Source organism: Dermacentor albipictus, chromosome 1 (genome assembly GCF_038994185.2).
Source record: "Dermacentor albipictus isolate Rhodes 1998 colony chromosome 1, USDA_Dalb.pri_finalv2, whole genome shotgun sequence".
Taxonomy (NCBI): Eukaryota; Metazoa; Arthropoda; class Arachnida; order Ixodida; family Ixodidae; genus Dermacentor; species Dermacentor albipictus.
Genome location: NC_091821.1, coordinates 45,664,520 through 45,683,227, shown reverse-complemented (window position 1 = coordinate 45,683,227; position 18,708 = coordinate 45,664,520). Strand labels below are relative to the sequence as shown.

The following is an 18,708-nucleotide window of genomic DNA, read 5'->3' as shown; positions in this document are numbered from 1 at the left end:
TTTTCACTTCATTCGAGACTGCTAAGAAGAAAAAAGAAACTACACTCTGCTTTTCGGCACTTGACCCAAGGAGGACTTGCTCTAGCTTGTCGACATGTACATAGGCTGGTTCCTATTTTTGTACCCAGCATGAGGAGAGTTCTGGGGAACGTGAAGTGTGAACGGAAAAATTCGATCTCTTTTGTTGACTGCTTGCTGTTATTCTGGCTGAGTAGGCCCAAGTGGGCTACCTATAAGCGCTAACAGCTACAGCGAAGCTTGAAAGGTCTACAAACAGAAAAAATAGCCCGAAACGCCTATACAGTAATGACACACACAGTAACAAGACGGGAATCCAGGGGAGAAATGTGGGCCTATAATGAAATGATTCGGTATTTCATCTTCATGGCATGTGTTGGCAACTGGGATCTTTAGGTTGCCAAAATTGTGAGACTTGGTGTTTTGTGACGTGTACAAAACATCGGCACGTGGACTCCTTATTTTAACTTTGCCAGGCGAGAAGCGGCTGCCCTGACCGCGATGTGATTGCGCTCACCTACACAATTCCATAGCTTCCAAGACACCCCAAACGTAGAAATAGAAATACGTAGATGGAATAAAAGGCGCTTAATGCGAGGCACTCGCGAGGTTGCGTAGCTAGAGGCGACCTCTCAGGCCTTCAGTTTGACTGTGAAACATGTCTGAACCTTTTCACAGCTATAGCTGATGCTTCCCTTTCAAGAGGTGACGATGCAAGAACAGGAGGACTGTCTCCGAATGTACTTCCGGATTTGGCTAAAGCGGAGTAATAAAATATGGCACGCAGAAAGATCAGGGGATAAAGAAACGCCCTACCTGATGTGTCTGTATTTTAGGTGATACTCGAAAGTGCAGTGAGGGAAATGGTTCCAGGTAAGCACCATCCTTCCTTGAAACACTCGCTGGATTGTCCCATCTAAACTTGGCAGAACTGCAGTCTCTACGCTTCTAACCACGCAACTGGTGAAGAAGCGAGCAAAGTAGTGCAAAAATGAGGCCGTAGAACACTCGTTATAGATATAGGCCATACACTAAGTACTATGAAAGGGCACTTGTGAATTAATGAGTGATTTAGCGCCGGTTGAGACAGCGTTCTGAGGTTATGCCTCATTAAGTTATGGGGTTTTACGTGCCAAAACCAATTCCTGATTATGAGGCACGCCGTAATGGAGGACTCCGGAAATTTGGACCACCTGGAGTTCTTTAACTTGCACGTAAATCTAAGTACATGGGTGTTTTCGCATTTCGCCCCCATCAACATGCGGCCGCCGGGGCCGGGATTCGATCCCGCGATCTTGTGCTCAACAGCCTCATTGCCTCATTGCTCTGGCCATGGCTACTAGCATACTAGCGATCAAGTGTGCTGAAATAGTGGCAACGTAATGAAAGGCATCCGGGCCTAACAAGAGACGTTTTGTTCTTTAGCAATACCAAAAGAAAGCATTCAGGTGAAAGAATCGCGATAGTGATCGCCTATGCTGAGAGCTAATTTTGGCGTGGAAGTGTTACAACTGTCACGTCAGAAGTTTGGTTCTTGTCAGTCGGGATCAACGAGGTGTTGATACAGTAAAAGACTAGGTATTGGTTGTTTAGTAATTTGTAGCTGTTATTTCCAGTTCCATTGTTTCTTTGTCTTATATAAATTCCCCAGAAAACCTAAGGGCTACCTCGATTTGCATAAGCACTCTCAATGACGGCAAAGGAACCACGCATCAGGTGGACGCGCAGTGTGGATTCTATTGGCTGTTCTTGACCCTGTTTTTGCACACAATCAGTCGTCCGACGCTGACATAGCTTGGTGTTTGTCGATGCCGCAAAGGTGAAGAGCTCAGCAGTAGACCGAGCGGGGATTGTCGTCGAAGAGATACACGACACCGCGAAAACGCGGATCACTGCACGAGCATGAACTCGCGCGGGTCAATGCTCGCCAATCCTTAGAAACAACCTGGCTGCTTGACAGGTGCAACCTGACAGAAAACGGGATTAACTGATTTACATAGTTAATTGCTTTTCAAGGAAGGGGGGGGGGAGCGATTTTCACTTTTTAAAATGCCTGAACAATCCAGTAAGCACCGTTCGAATATAAAGCGCGTGTCCACTGTGCTATCGCAAAAGAATATGTATTTACAGGGCACCCATACTCTTTAAATCTATATGGTATATGGGAATGGACCCACTTGTGTGTTGTTGGCGGCAGTGTTTTGTTTGCCGGTATTTTTATGTTGCGTGCAACTATTGGAAAATTTTGATAACGGTTTAGACTATGATTCACCTTGTCTCATATCATCAAAATAGGCAGAAAAAGTAATAATGCGCTTAGTATGGACAATCTTTTGGGTTATATGCATGACGTTTGTAGAATTTAAAAAAGAAGAAGTATTTGCAAGTCTAGTGATGCAGATTCCTTATGTGCGCCATAAAATGTATTTAAATTGCATTGACGCAATTCTCGAAATAAAAGTAAGAACACACCAAGTTTACAACTGTTAGACTATACAACCAAAGTATACGTATATCCAAACTCTATGTATTGTGGCTGATAGAAAATTTAAAGAAGGGGAAAGCCATAGAATGTCAGTTTTAATTTAGCTAAAAACGTTTTCTCGTTTACGTGTTTTACAAACCGGCGATACTCAGAAGAGAACCTAGAACCACTTATCACCTGATATTTCTCTCCACTTCAGACTGCCTAGCAAGCGCAGTTCAAAGAACCGCAATATGTTTTCTTGCGCAGTTTACTTGCTGTAAACATAATGTCTGACTTTTTTTCTTTTAGGTTTCCACGAGGATAAAGTTGAAAACTGTGTTCAAGTTTAACATATTTTTGGTCACTTTTATCAAATTTTAATTCTCAATGAAGAACTGTTCGGTGATGATTTCTCCATTTGAAAACACGAGCTTGGATACGGAGGAGCCACGCTATAGCTCTTCGGGAATTAATTTTGCGCCTAGTGCGTGATTACGAAATTATAGGGCGCGTTCACAAACAACCAAATGAAAGGTTTTCCATGAACTCAGTTCCGCACGTTGCCCTTCCCTTTTTCTTTTTTTGCTTATTTTCTGCACCTAACAAAGGTAGCTTAGTAAACGTGAAAAATGCATGGCGTCGCAGCAAGCCCCCACGCCGTAGTATTAGTTAGCCCCATTATTAGTTGAGAAAAAGTTGCAAAAAAATTTCTCTGCGCGCAAGTTTTTCCTAGGGCTAGACCTCGAAAAGGCATTCGATAATTTATCACATGACTACATACTGGACACGATCTCCAACCTCGACCTCGGGACGAGACTCTACGGTTATACAAAATCATTCCTGAGTGACAGAACGGCCACCCTCCGTCTAGGGGAAATCAAGTCCCAGAAATACAAACTCGGAGGCAGGGGCACCCCGCAAGGTTCTGTCATCTCTCCGACGCTTTTTAACCTTGCGCTAGCCGGCCTAGGCAAGAAATTGGATCAAATCGAGAACGTCAAATACACGATATACGCCGATGACGTAACGCTCTGGGTCCCCGGAGGTAGCCTGGGATCAATTGAAAGCGCTCTGCAGGAAGCGATCGACGTGATCGAGGAATACCTCGCTCCCACTGGCCTGCGATGTTCGCCTGCGAAGTCAGAGCTCCTCGTCTACAAACCATCGAGGAGCGGTCCCAAACCAAAGAACGAAATCAGAGACACACACGTCGTTACTCTAAGAACAAAAGACGGAGGAACCATTCCACACGTCAGCAAAATCAGAGTCCTTGGGATGTTCATTGAGAGCAACGGCTCTAACGCAGCTACAGTGGAGAAGATCGTGACAAAGTCGAATAATGCCTTGAATCTCATACGACGCGTAGCCAACAGACAACACGGCCTTAAGGAAGAAAATCTCCTCAAGCTAACACACGCCTTTGCGCTATGCCACTTCACCTACGAGGCGGCCATGCACAGATGGAAGGTAGCGGAGAAGGACAAACTCAACGTACAACTGAGGAAGCTAGTTAAACAAGCGCTGGGAATCCCCAAGAACACCGAGACAGACCTCCTGCTGCAACTGGGGGTACACAACACACTTGAAGAAATCGCCGAAGCTCAAGAACGGGCTCAATGGACAAGACTCTCTGGAACCAAACAGGGTAGAGAAATCCTAGCCAAACTAGGCCATGACACCACAGTAATCGAGACTCTTTATCAAAGCGTTCCGACGGACACACGCAACTCCTACACGGTTCGCCCACTGCCGCGGAACATGAACCCCACGCACCATCAACCCAGAAGGCTGGCACGCGGATCGTTCATCCTGCGCGAAATTCGTGACAAGAAAATCCTAGCCTGTTTCGTTGACGCGGCACAGTACCCAACCAGGAAGGCCTTCGTTGCCACCGCGATCAACAAGCAAGGTCGAGTGAGAAACGCTCTCACAGTCAAGACCCACAAGTCCGAGATAGCAGAACAGGTTGCCATCGCACTCGCGCTCACAGACCCGACCACCACCCACGTCTACAGCGATTCACGCTCAGCCGTCAAAGCCTTTCAGAAAGGAACAGTTGCAAGACAAGCCCTACAAATAATCAATCGATCCGCACCGCTGCAGCATCACACCATCTGCTGGTTCCCGGCACACCTCGGAGAGATCGAGGACGCCCCTTGCAATCTCAATGAGATGGCTCACAGGAGCGCGCGAGACCTAACCTTCCGCGACGCCACCTATTCTGGTCGTGACCATCCCAGCGAGAATCGGGACCCTCCCTCCACATATAACGAGATCATAAAGCACTTTTATCTAGACCGCAGAATATACAGCACACCTCACAATAAGCTCACCAGGCCTCAAGCCCTGACGTTCAGAATGCTTCAAACAAACACGTACCCCACGCAGAACAGACTACATCACTACATGCCTGACCTATACAAAACATCACATTGCGAAAATTGCCATAGCACACTAGGCGTACATCACTTGCTCTGGCCGTGTGGTCGGACCCACGCAAACAAGGATCAAGACTCCGCCAGGCTACAAGACGCATTACGCAGCACGGACCTGGCGGAGCAGCTCTGGGCCGTCCAGCGAGCCCACGATGCGGCCAGGGAGTTACAACTCCCGGTCCCAACGTGGGAGTAGCCCGCTCTATGGGACCTTGCGCCCCGTAGCTCGCAGGACCTTTCTATAAAGTTACTCCATCCATCCATCCAAGTTTTCAGTAGTTCTTTTTTCCCATAAGATTTTGCACAACCTTTGAATCTCCGCCACGGTACTAAAACAAGTTTTCATTAGGTTAGCAAAAATATCTCAGTCCATGAAAGCAGTAAGGAATTGTGAAAATACTGACGAATATCCTTAAGCAACTGCTAACAATATGCAATTAATGTCATTTCTACTGGCTATGGCGTTGCACTGCTAAGCACAAGGTCGGGGGTTTGATTTCCGTGCACTGCGGGCGCATTTCGACGGGGGCGAAATTCAACAACGCCCACTTGCCATGCATTGGGTGCACATTAAAGAGCCCCCAGGTGGTCACAATTAAGCCGGAATCCTCTACTATTGCGTGCCTCATAATCAGATTGTGGTTTAGGCGCGTAGAACCGCAAGTTCTGATTTTAACGCGAAGCATTATATATATCATCTTGGCAAAATCACGCAAGTTAATTTTCAATTTATCGGCTCAGCATAAAAAAATATCGATTTTCCGCTCATCAATTCGGCAAAAGAAATGTTGCAGTCTTCAACTAGACCTAATAATATCAATGCTATCCAAAAAGAATGAGGATGTATGCATAGGTTAATTATTGAAATTTAAGACTAAAACTACATTTCTTGGTTTTGTGAGGAGTGTGTATATATTGATAAGCTGACGTAGAAGTTTCAAGATTGTCAATCTGTATTATCTATGCATTAAGGGTCCATTTCTGGTGAATTCAAGCGACCCTGCAATAATTTGGGGGTCCTGGCTCCTCTCGGCACGACGGCCACATCACCCGCGACAAAGCCCGAAGCTACCGCGCAACTGGCGCGCGCTAGGCAATGAGACGCGCACTTTGTTGGTGCAATGACGGGACACCAGGCGCGTCTCGCCACAGTTGCTCCTGCTGTCGGACTGCGAACGTGCCTCAACCAAGGGAAGTGAGCAATGCTTCTGCGTCATGCACCAGAACAGCCCGACTGCCCTAAACCTACGAAAGAGAAGCAAGGACGTTTAGCTTGCAAACGCGCAAATAAGGAGCCACTATAGCATCGCACCACGATAGTTGCCCCTTAAGCTTTAGCTCGGGCCCAACTCCCACGCGGCCTAATCAAGTGCAGTGCTCATGGAATGAAACGCGACACGGAGCATTTAGTAGAACCCTGCATACGTGCAAAGTAGACGCGAGCACCATGTCATGTCGCAAGGAATTCGGTTACAAAAGGTGACGAGGACTCCGATGTAAGTGTACGCGCCAAAATTACGTCGATGTGACACGAACTGCAGCCGGTGGAAACGAAAGTATGCGCATTACTTAGCCCTAAATTGACGCGTTTCATTGCGTGAACACTGTTCATGTAAAACGCAAAAAAAACTCTTTTCTGAGATAACTCCTGGACCGATTTCATTGAAATTTCTTGCATTTGAGAGAGAAAGTTAAATTCTAGTGACTATTGGAAGCGAGATTTCGATTTAGGCCCTGAATTTTGCTAAAACCATTTTTAAAACATTCGCAAGTTCGAAAAAAATATAGACGCACGAAGTTTATAAATTAATGGCTCTGCATCAAGGACAGATATCACGGTTCTGTAAACGGCATACATTACAACATTCATAACGGGGAAATTCAATATCTCACTTTATATCTTACGTGAATTTGTTACGTTGTGTACCAGGGTTCTGCAAAAGCTGCATTTCCATATTACTAATTTTTTTTCAGATTCATGTGTAACATATCAATTTTGCCCGCTTTATATTTACTATCAGATGGAATTCACATAATTGTGATATAGTTTTTCGTTTCTGCGTTTACAGAGATGTAAGCATGATAGTTTCGTTTTCTGAAAATGTTTGATTCTTGCCAATTTTTAATAAAAATTTACAACCTAAATAAAATATTCGAAACAAACAGCTACTAGATCTTGTTTTTTTCTTTTAAATGCAACAAACCTCGTCAAATTTGGCGCAGTGGTTGCCGAGAAACAGGAATTCTCCTTTCGTATTTAGATAGGAGCACCCGAGCTCAAGCTTCGTTTTGAGAAAGTTTCCGAAGTATTTTTAAAAATTTTGAACTTCCACTTTATATTGTCGTTCCTTAAATCACGAGGAGGTTTACTTGGGACGCTTTGTATGACTCGGACGAGAGAGCCTGTGGCATCTTCGTTCCGCCTCCGCGAGGTTTGCGGGAGGGACCGTCTTTGCATAGCTTATAAGCCACGCGTTCCTTGAACCTGCTCCCCGCACGCACGCCACTCGTGATTCCAGATTCTCAGCGTGCTAACTCGTCTATTCACAAGATCGGCTCCTCCTGCTTTCCTACCATCTTATCGAAAGCAGCAAATAACTTTCTTTGCAGTGCTCTCCACAAGATGCCGGCCTCTTAAGAGATACGCGTGAGTACGGGTTCAACCACTCGCTGGCAGATATCGACATTTCCCCCAGCTATTTTTGTCTCTTATTGAGCACTGTGCATTGCAGACTGGTACTATCGTCACGTCGCTGCCTTCACTTATGAGAGCCACGTGTCATTATTATGAAGCCTGTCTCGAACAGGAGTTACATTTTGCGCCAGCGGCAACTAATGTAATTTACTCCTTGAACTCGATTATTCCAAGAGTCGGACATTACTTGTCCGAAAAGTCATAAGTCATACTTACCAAATGAACAAATTTCGCTAATCAACTTTTCAGTTGATCAGTTTAGGTGACATAATTCTAAACCATGAATTGGAACCTGTGGAGAGTTCTAACCATTGGTGCCGTTGTTATCCACGTCATCAGCCGTTCGCGCAGATGGGGACGGTGGCTGTTTGGATGCTAACTTATGCGCACAAGACGATTCGCGCAAAATTGCCGCGCGACTGGCCACTCGAGGCACTTTGCGTGTGTTCGCGGGCTTCTTTCACGCTCGGGAACACACTTTTATGTAGCATGTATTGGGCAACAGAAAGCTGTATCTGGAGTTTTTCATGTTGCTATACAATTTTCCCAATTACATTTTTCATCTAATTATAATATTTGAGCAGCTGTATAATTAATTATTACTTATATCGCTTAATACACAATATAAAGAAATGTGGAAAGTGATAAGCCCGAAAACAAGTTATTCCAAAGAAAAGTTATCCTTCATAATGCCTACACTAGTTAATAAATTTGTGAAAGCTGGATAGATTTTCTGCAGTGTACACCGGTCGAATTGCTAAAACTGCATACGCTTGGTTTTGAAATTGCATTGCTTCGCTGGTCACCCTTATACTTGTTCCTGTGCTTTTTCTGTTAATGAAACTAAGATATCCTCTGTATTTCTTTTTCCTGTTTTGCTGTATGTTCCATGTTATTGCAATCGCCGCTGCTGACTGTTTGGTACAAAGGTAGCTGTGGACCTTTGTCAAGCTGCCTTTACGGAGAGCAGCTTTTACCTACAACTTTCTTCATCATTGTCATGATGAAAAAATAAACATCATTATTATTCTTATTTAATTAGGTAGAATGAAAAAAATAATCTGAGTATCTTGGTTCATCTGAGTACAATTGCCTTGATTCTGTGCAGCTACGTGGCATTCGCGTGTTTTTAAACTCTGGCTAAATTAGCTGGGGCACCCTGTATAATTCCCTCAGTAACCGAAATGATGCCAAGTAGGAGTTACTCGAAATCAGAATCAATAGCGCTCGTGCGCCGCAGCGCTTACTCACAGTAAGATAAGAGAGAAAATGAACAGGCTACAGTTTCGCCGGAAACGTTGCAGCCGCGCGTAGCTCTACGATTCGTTTTTTCAGCAGCGGTTCATACCTTGCGAGGAGGCACCATCACGCGTACCGAATAAGGCGTCGTGTCTGCGCGGCGCACATGCCACAAGCCTTGACCCGTGGAACGATGCGATGTAGTTGGTGACGACGTAGTTGAAACTGGGTGGTGACAAACAGTCACCTAGCCTGCTTAATTTATTTAGGTATGCTGTGCATGTTTTCCATTCCAGAACTTTTGTATACATCCCCTTAATGTTCTTTTCTTCCTCAAATTTTCGGTCTTCCTCTTACCGCTAACTATAAACTGCTGCATTGCGTGCCACCTGGTGTAATATTGTGCAACTGCAATGCAAAGTGTGCACAAACCGAGGCTACGCAGTGCGCATCTCGCATCGCGTGAAAGTGGCATGATTGGATGCAAATGATGATGATGATGATGGTGATGATTTATTGGCATCCCCTTTGAAACGGGGCGGTGACAAACAGTTACCTAGCCTGGTTGATGTAATCAATTATGCCACACATCTTTTTCATTCTGGGTTCATTTTTTGTAGATCCCCTTAATCTTTTTCTTCCTCAAGACTTCTATGTCTACCTTGTACCGCTACCTGTGCAACTGCTACATGGCGTGCCACCTGGTGTAATATTATGTAACTGCAACGCAAAGTGCGCATGCGTCGACGATACGCGGCGCGCATGCCACATGGGGTGCCTCCTCGCGCGCTAGAACGCATGCATATGACATTTTCCCGCTGCAAGCTAGCAAGTGCTAGCGTACAGCTCAGTGGTAGAGTAGCTGACTCCCGCGCAGCGGGTCCGGGTTCGATCCTGGCGGGAACTGGGAATATTTTTTCTCTTTCCCGGCGATAGCTGCGATGGACACCAGCGGTGGTGGCGGCGGACATCATCGCCAACCGAAAAAGCTATTACGTGAGCCAATAAAAGCTTACGCTGCAAAAATGCACTGATTATATCCATCTGCACACCTATGGTTCAAAAGCACCGTGGACGGGCCTGCGGGATCAGTGGTTTTTCCTGCGAAAGTCGCCACTGTAAACTCCCAGACATCTCTCAAGAAGACATCGACAGCCACGGAGCTTGTTCCTTTTCGTAACGCACTACGTATATTACTCAAGAACCACCTTGAAAAATGGAGTTCCCACCTTGCGCCGTGGACGTACGAACAACTAGTTCTAGAAATCGGAGACCTCCTCGATCACCTCACCGAGCGAGAACACGACGTCACATTTCAAGCCACTGTGGAGTACTCGGCAACAAACATGCCGATGAAGCTGCTCTATCTGCTCATAAAGAAGGTGTGTAGGAACCAATCCCCATCTCAACAACAGATACAGCAGTGAAACTTCGAGTGCTTCCGAATGATGCCACACCATCGTTGTGGAACACACCTAGTTTCCTGCACACACGTCTGTATTGAAACTGTCTTCGATATCGTCCTCCACCTGGACTATCGCGACCCGAGAAAACAGTACTTTGCCGACTGTGGCTTGGCATCCTTTTCACAAAATCCTTTGCTTTCCTCATCAGAAGGGATAGTAGGGTTACGTGTGACCACTGCGGCAGCGAGGAAACAATTGGACATGTTCTTTGTCATTATCCCTGATACAGCACACACAGGCAGTCACTCGTGAGCACGCTGGCTCATCATGACGACCGGCCGCTTTTCAGCAGACAGACCTGAAAGGCCAGCCTATACAGGCGCCACACCACAAGATAAGTCCTCCCATCGAAAAGTAGACCAGCCTTTCAGAAGGCGCCCTTTCCCTGTTTGAAACATTTATACCAGAAAAGTCGATGAAGACACTCTTGAGAGAGAGAGAAACTTTATTGTAATTGTAAAGGTTTGAAGGAGGGGTGGTCGGAGCCTCTCAGTCCAGGGCCCCACTGGCCTCTGCCGCCTGCCTGACCTGGCTAATTAAGGACTTTTGTCCTGCCAGGTCGGAGCGGGCGAGCTGTGCCTCCCACTGCTCCATTGTCCTACTGGTGTTTGGCCTATGAGGGTGCTTAGTGCACTCCCATGTTATGTGCATTAGGGTAGGTATGCCACCGCACCAAGGACAGTTGGCCCTATAACGAGTGGGATACATGGCGTTTAGCAATTTTAAAAGGGGGAACACCCCGGTCTGTATTTTACGCCAATCGGCGGCCTCTTCCCCGTTAAGTTGTGGGTGAGGCGGCGGGTATTTTCTTCGGACTCCACGCTGATGAGCAAGGATGTCTTTGGCATTTAAATTGGTGGAATTTTGTGAGGGGTAGTGCGGGTGGCTGGGGTTAGGAGAGGACGCCATCGCTCGGTTAGTGAACCCTCGAGCTAACGCGTTAGCCTTTTCGTTCCCCTGTACCCCCGCGTGGCCCGGGCACCAGAGTAGGCGATGATGGTGGTTGAAGGATTTGGGGATTATCGCGAGGCTAGCCGCAGTCACGTGCCCCTTGAGAAACATGCGACATGTCTCCTGGGAGTCCGTGACCACGACCGAGTCCCTTTGCGAACGCTCGGCGTGAGCGAGTGCGATCGCCACTGCTAATATTTCAGCCGAGGTTGGGGATCCCGCCGTGGCCGACGCGGTAATATGCTGTTGGCTGATAGCGTTCACGACTGCCAGGGCGTACCTCCTTTGGTAGCGCTGCCCGGTCGCCTCTGCATACAGAGCTGCGTCCGTGTAGTACGTGTTGTACCTATGGTTATTAGAGTAGGCTGATTGAATGTGTTGTGCACGTGCTTTGCGCCTTTCTTTGTTGTACTCGGGATGCGTATTCTTTGGAATTGGGGCTACTGTAATTTTGGATCTCATCGAAGGAGAGAGAGGTACGGCCTGCTCTGTGAGATAAATGGGGTATGCTGGGATATTGAGTCTAGCCAATATTGCCCTACCAGTTTTTGAGAAGCTGAGGCGCTCCCTTTGTCGCATCAGGGTGGCTTGCCTCAGTTCGTCGAAAGTATTGTGCACTCCCAAAGCTAACATGCGCTCCGTTGAAGTACATTTAGGCAGGCCCAGTGCAGCTTTGAAAGCGGTTCGGGTTATTGTGTCAGCCTGCTTTTCCTCCTCCCTGTTCAGGATTTGGTACGGTAAGCCATACGTTATTCGACTAACCACTAAGGCCTGTACGAGCCTTAGGGTATCGTCTTCTCGCATTTCCGCTTTTCGATACGTCACGTGACGTATCATTTGGGCTATGTTGTTGGCTGTGGATTTGAGGTTTTAGCGTTCGAGAGGCCTATTAGAGAGACTATAGTTCTTATGGAGGATCCCCACCACCTCTATTTCTTCATGCCTTTACTTTATTCCTCTGCTATTCTTTCCGTCTTTTCCCCCCTTAACTTCCTCCAGTGCAGGGGAGCAAATTAAAAGCTCTTCCGGTTAACCTGCTTACCTGTTCCATCACATTTCTCTCTCCTTCTATTGCTCTATGTGGAGCTGGGAACAAGCTATTGAAAACTGGGCGCACCATTTGTGCATTTTGTGCAAAAGTATTACGCAAGGTGAAAGCTCCTTACGTAATAGTGTAGTCAGGAGTAGGATCTAATCGAGTTTAACTAAACGCGCCACGGTAGCTCAGTGGCGATGCCGCAGCGCTGCGGAGTTCAAGGTCACTGGTTTGATCACGGTCACGGCAACCGCATTCCATTCCATGCCCAAGAACCTCCGACTCGGTGTTGGAAATAAACTTCACTTCACTTCACTTCACTCATTCAGAGCGGAATGCAAAAACGATCGTTTACCATGCATTGGGAGCAGGTTACAGAACCCATGGTGGTCTAAATTAATTCAGAGCCTCCCACTACGGCATGCATCATAATTATATTTTTACGAGTCATCGCGCATGAGCATGCCGTTAAAGGACCGCTTCGCTCTGCGCAAAGAAAGAAGACGGGACATGCCACGTGAGATGCTGTCAGCCATTCTGTGGTCGCTGTAGCCTGTAAACAGTCTAATAAACGATTTCGTCTTTTCCCCGTGTACTCTTGAATCCCCGTGACCATTTGGTGGAGGTTCCGGGTACCAGAAGCGCTGTACAATGGAGCTCCGCAGTGGTCGTCGAGTCGAGGTCATCAGGATGACAGACGAGACCACGACCACGCCTGCACCTGCCAGTACGACGTCTCCACCAGCGAAGACAGCAACGTCAATTATCGTCCTTACGCCTCCTAAAGACCGATGGAAGTCCTGCAGTACGGATGAAGTGGACGTCGGAGATTCGATAGCCGATTATGCCCGACGCCCGACATCACCGCTTAACCTCCGACAGCGAAACTAAGGGATGAAGCTCTTAGAGGTGACGCTGCGTCTTCGACTTCCAGATAAAATCCTCTCCTCGTATTGGCGACACGACGAAAGATGATCCACGTTGACGTTGACGGCCTAACTGTTCCCGCACTCGTCTATACTGGGGCACAAATTTCCGTGATGAGTAATCAACTTCGTCGACGCCTCAAGAAAGTACTTACCCCCGCCTTTACAGGTATTATTCGCGTCGCTGGTGGACGAAGTCCCGCAGTCATGGGAATGGGCACAGCTCGTATCACCATCGCCGGTCACCATATATCTGTTTTGTTCACTGTCATAGAACAATGCCCCAATCACGTCCTTCTCGGACTTGATTTCTTGTCGGCCCATGCCGCTCTCATTCACTGTGCAACCAGCGTCCTACAACTTGAGCTTCCTCAACTTGTTGATGTTCCAGTTTCACCGTCACACTGCTTATGCTGGGTCGGTTACGTTCGGTTGTCACCGCAAGCCGCCACGTGTGTTGCCTTGACGAAGGCATCACCAGTTCCCAACGGCGACTACGTAGTATCTCCTCTAGTTGACAAGCTGTTGACCCGAAATATTGCTATGCCCCACATCCTCGTGACTGTTGTCGACAACCACGTCCAGCTTCCGCTCCTCAACTTCAGCAACTCGACCCAAGCTCTCCCGCAAGGCATCTCAGTGGCCGACGTGTCAGTGCTTGATGAATTCGACATCGCGGCATTAGACGCTGAAATTTGTCCTTTCTCGCAACCGGCCCGGTGAGTCCTGTCCCCGACGAAATTACCAAGATGATTGCCCCTGACTTTCCGACCTGTCAAGCCGCGGAACTCCACCACCTCCTAGCGACGTGTAGTGATATCTTTGACTTCTATGGTCGCCTCTGGGTCAAACGTCCCTCGTAAGTCATCCAACACATACAGGATATGCTATTCCTATCAGATGGCGGCCATATCGTGTGTGCCATATCGAACGCCAGGTCATACAACGCGAGGTCGATAAGATGCTCCCCGACACGTGCGTACCACTATTCTTCAACAGCTACACGATGCTCCAACTACGGGACACCTCGGCATCTCCCGCACCTACGACCATGTGCGACAGCGGTTCTTTTGGCCTGGCTTGTATCGTTCTGTGCGCCGATATGTTGCTACATGCGAGCGCTGTCAACAGCGCAAACGTCCTGCTCTTTCACGCGATGGCCTGATTCAACACATTTCACCGGTGATCTTCGCGTCGGCCTTGACTTGCTCGGACCTTCCCCTTACGGCCGTATCCGGCAACAAATGGATTGCTTTCTCAACTGACTATACGGCCAGATATGGCATCACGCGCGCCATGCAGCTGCGCTACCGACGATACAGGCTTTCTGCTCAACGACGTCATTCTTGGATACAGGGCTCCGCGCCAGCTTCTTACGGATCGTGTCCGCTGTTTGCTAGCAAAGTTCATTGAAGAAATTCTTCGTAGCTGCTCTGCTGAACATGGCCTTACGACAGCCTACTATCCACAGACCAACGGTCTTACCGAGCGCCTCAACTGAACTCTCACGGATATGCTGTCCATGTACGTCTCTACTGATCACCGCGATTGGGACGCCACCCTATAACCTACGTTACTTTTGCCTACAACTTGTCCCGTCATGACACCACCGGCTATTCGCCGTTCTCTCTCCTGTATGGCCGCAGCCCTGCGTTGTCCTTCGAGACGCTCCTTCAGGCTCATCCCCCAGTACCTAACGCATATGCTCAGGACGTCATCTCTCGAGCCAGAATGACTCGCCAAGTATCTCACGCAAGGCTATGTACGTCGCAGGCCTCCCAAAAAGAGCGCTATGTTGACCGGCACCACGAGGTCGAGTAGCCTCCTGAATCTCTGGTCCTACTCTGGACGCCGTCTCGACGCCAAGGCCTGTGCGAGAAACTCCTTCCTCGCTACACCGGACCCTACAAAGTTCTTTGCAAGTTCAACGACGTTGACTACCTCACCACTCCGCTCCCACATCACCCGTATTCTTCTTTTACGTCTATTACAGATGTTGTCCATGTGTCGCGGCTAAAACCATACTTCACCAGCAGTGGTGACTGATTTCAGCAGACGCCGTGATGGCGCTCAGTCGGCCGGTAGGGATGTTACGAGGCATTGCGTATGAGCATGCCATTAAAGGACCGCTTAGCCCGGCAGAGAGAAAGAAGACGGGACATGCCGCGTGAGATCCTATCAGCCATTCTGTTGTAGCAGCAGTCTGTAACTATTGTAATATATCATTTCGTCTCTTCCCCGTGTACTCGTGAATCCCCGTGACAATATTATGGTTCTGGCACATAAAACTGAAGAATTCTATTTAAGTTTAAAAAATGACTTCTCTCGCCTTAGCAATGAATCTATATCACTGCTACTAGTTGCTCCACACTTCGCGCACATCTTTGCCTCTCGTTAAGAAAAAAGAAAAGAGGAAGTAGAAGAAGAAAAGAAGGAAAACCTTAGCACACCCGTGCGTGCGCAAATCGCGAGCAGCGTCAGCGGACAACAGACTCATAAATGTCTACAGAGATTTTGACATGCAATCATTAGATGATGCTTCAGTCTGCAGACATATCAGTCAAATCCTCAGAAGTTTACATGGAGACGGCCAGAAACTTTTAAAAACCTCACCTTGTGATGCGCTAAGTACTATTGACAAACATCTAAAGAAAACACACACCAAACAAGAACCATGGAGCGGTTTGCCGGCATAGCACTTGGCACATTACAACATAAACAAACGCCGACTAGTGATATTTCGAGCTATACACCCGCCGGCTTCCGCGACGCCCGCCCGCTCTGCTACATTAGTTAATTACAACTTTGGTGAATACTTGCCGGTTTTATCTTTTAACCACACTTTTGTCGGCACTCTTACCAGTATCTGCAGAAGGTATACCCGTCTCCTACAAAGTTTCCTCTCGGTACACCTTCTCGTCGGCCAGTGGAGACCGTTTGAAAATCACTGCTGTATGCTGGGTATGTTGGTACACAAACTTGGAAAACATTCTTAGCACCAGCGGATGAGGACGGGATGATTAAGCCATCACAAGATTTACGCAAGCCTGAAGAATCAATGATAACGGTTGTCTAAAGCAGGGTTTCCGAAGTCCTTGCACGTTTTTGTATTAGAGGGGTTGCTGAAAAGATGTCGTGTAGTAAATAGCACTCTGTTCAAAGCAAGTGAACCGACATAAGACAAGCGAAAGGCAGGGGCGGAGCCCTACCTACACATGACGGCACACTGTCTTAAAGAAAGTGCTAAGTCGTCTGAACGCTATACAGTTGTTTTTTTCAGCTCCAGAAAAACTTAGCATGGTGTGTCGGTTCACAGATCCGTGTCGAAAATGTGCGCTTGGGTGTTCCCAGAGACATCGGAATACTCTTAGTGGTGTACGAGCTGCCACTGTCCTGAGGTGAGGAATACATAGGATAGACAGGACGATGCTTTAATGACCACTTAAAAGAGCGCAGTTTAAATGCGGAGAATTACCTTGACGGTCTTCTATCTGTTCGCGGTCAGGAGTGCGGCTGCGCGCCTTCATTTGTTGATTGTGTTATTCTGGCTAGGTACAAAGATAAGGATGCGCACGAAATTATTCAGGCATAGGCCGTCAATTGGAGTTGTAAGAATTGTGTAAGCACTCCGCCTATCGACCTTATAGATAAACAAACGGCCTGCTTTGAAAGCTCAGTTCGACGTATTGATCAGGTGGCGCGCTACTATGAATGTTGTATGAAGGTGGCTTTTTTCTGGGAATAAACTGCTGAAGTTAGCGCATTGTGTTGTCAACGTCTTCCTTCCGTCCTCACTAAAAATTTTTTCCACGTTTAAAAGTCGTTTGCAGGTACGTGCTGTCATCGTTTCTAGGAAATTCTTCAATCGATCACGGAGATTTACGGCTTTGCCCTTCCACTTAAGCGCACTCACCAGTATGTATACACAAGGGCTACTCGTTTGCCTGTCGCGATCGAGGAATATTGCCAACACGCCGACGAGGCGTGGAAGACGTGGAGACTGCAGAATAGCCATTTGTCAACGCCACTATAGGATACTGTGATGTGACTATTTTACAAACACCAAGATCAACCACTGGCACATCATTGTATTGTCAACCGTGGACGCGTGTTCTTACGAGCTGCATGCCTCTGCTTAGCCACTGTGTGTTGCAATGGCGACACTTCTCTCACATGATTTGAACCCGAGCGGATACATAAAGTATAACTCGATTGTGTACACTGACGTGATGCGACGGCCCGCGCTGTGGTTGGAGCGCGCACGGTCACTTTCAGAAGTGTTTGCACAATTTCGAAGCTGTGTTTCGATGTCTTCGCCTCTTGCTTTCGGTGCACCCTGAGTATGTCTCATGGACGCGACATATTCCTGTGGACGCTAGGCTAGACAAGGTCGCAACATTAGTACGTTGCTCTCTATGCCGCAACCATTTCCCCCATATAGCTATCAAACGTGCTTGCGCTATCTCTTGGTATAATCTTGGCGCGTCAGTGTTTGCCGTTTCGTCGCAATCACTACTTGGCTTGCACCAGTTATGCGGGTCATACGAGAAGCGTACGTAAACGGAGAGCGGAAAACTTGCCGCTAACGAAACCAGCGAGGGACTCACCGTGCGCCCATAGCAGATTAAACACGAGGTCACTTGGCCTAATCTATGACAGTTGTTTTTCGTCGGTTTGTGCGGCTTGGATTTTTTTCTTGCTCATTTGTTTGGTCGTATTCTTTTCTCCGAATTACAAGCGTGCCTCGAGCGTTATGTAAAAGCTTCTTGTCAAATCAGCAGCTTTTTCCTTTCACTTCTTCTTTCGCACATGATCTTATTTCTTGAAAACAAGTGTCTTCTTCGGGTCCCTTACTGAGTCTTTCATAAAGCCGTCCATATGTAAAATTACTACTTTAACGAGCAGTTGCATTGCTCGGAAAAGCATGCCGCATGGAGAAATGAGTACAGACTTCTTACACGATAGCACAGAAATGTAAAATATATACATATTGTATAAACGAACAGCGAACAGAAGCGAAACATAACAAGGGCAGCAAACAACAAGAGTAGCCTCATACGAGCCAATACTGTACCGCATCAGAAGTGCAACTGGGGCTAATGCCGCATTGTCTCATGCTATAAATTGCTCGTACCGCGGCTATGCTTACAGGGCGCTGAAAAATTTAGTCTGCACGTGGTGAATTTTGGACAGTCAATGACACGATTTTAAACATCATCATCACTACGAACGAGATCGGGGGACAGACAGGCATTTGTACCTTAGAGCAAACCGCCCCTGCATATAAGGCAGTCACACGCGATTCAGGACTTTTGTTTAGAACAGAACCTTCTGCGAACAGCCTTGCAGGGATTTTTTCTATGAAGCGTCCCTTTAGCTTTTTCGTTGACTTTTCGGAACCGAGCTTCATGGAATGAATAATTCGGTAAGCGTGACAACACACTCGATGTGTTGAGGATAGCTCACTTCGGTGTC

The 18,708-nt window shown here is 47.3% G+C and overlaps 1 protein-coding gene across 1 annotated transcript in view; it reads left to right on the top strand.

Moving 5' to 3' along the window:
* LOC135906084 (sulfotransferase 1B1-like) overlaps window positions 1–18,708 on the top strand; it is a 456,107-nt gene that overhangs the window by 98,914 nt on the left and 338,485 nt on the right. The gene's annotated exons all lie outside the window — the stretch shown is intronic.